Source organism: Solanum tuberosum, unplaced genomic scaffold, assembly GCF_000226075.1.
Source record: "Solanum tuberosum cultivar DM 1-3 516 R44 unplaced genomic scaffold, SolTub_3.0 scf00018, whole genome shotgun sequence".
NCBI lineage: Eukaryota > Viridiplantae > Streptophyta > Magnoliopsida > Solanales > Solanaceae > Solanum > Solanum tuberosum.
In genome coordinates, this window is record NW_006238944.1 from 2342029 (window position 1) to 2342498 (window position 470).

A 470-nucleotide genomic window follows, 5' to 3' on the forward strand; every position below is an offset into this window, starting at 1 on the left:
CGATATTTGTTTTCGGCCTTCTACAGATTAGCGAAAGATGATCTCCAGGAGGTGTCCATCCATGATTGGGTGAAGTTTCGGTTTAGAGAACCTAATAGATATGCCGAGCCTCCGCAAAAGGTGTCAAAGGTATGAGCCACAAAGCCAAGATTAAATCACAATCCTTCTGGACATATTGATTCGAACTTCCTACAGCAGACTGACGAGGAGAATGCCCCCTTTGTCGAGTTAGATGTGGAAGAATCACTTAGAGATGAGACTAACTTGGCAGCCTTCTTTGCTTGTTGGCTTTGCAAATTTGTTCTTCCGAATAAGAAAGTCAACCATATGCGCGCTAGTGTTTTTAAAGTTGCGAGCTTAATGGCTCATGGACAGAAATTCTCCTTAGCGGTCCCAGTTCTTGCAAGCATATATCGCGGCCTGAAAGAAATCTCTACTTCTTCAAACTTGAGTGTGGCAAATATAATTTT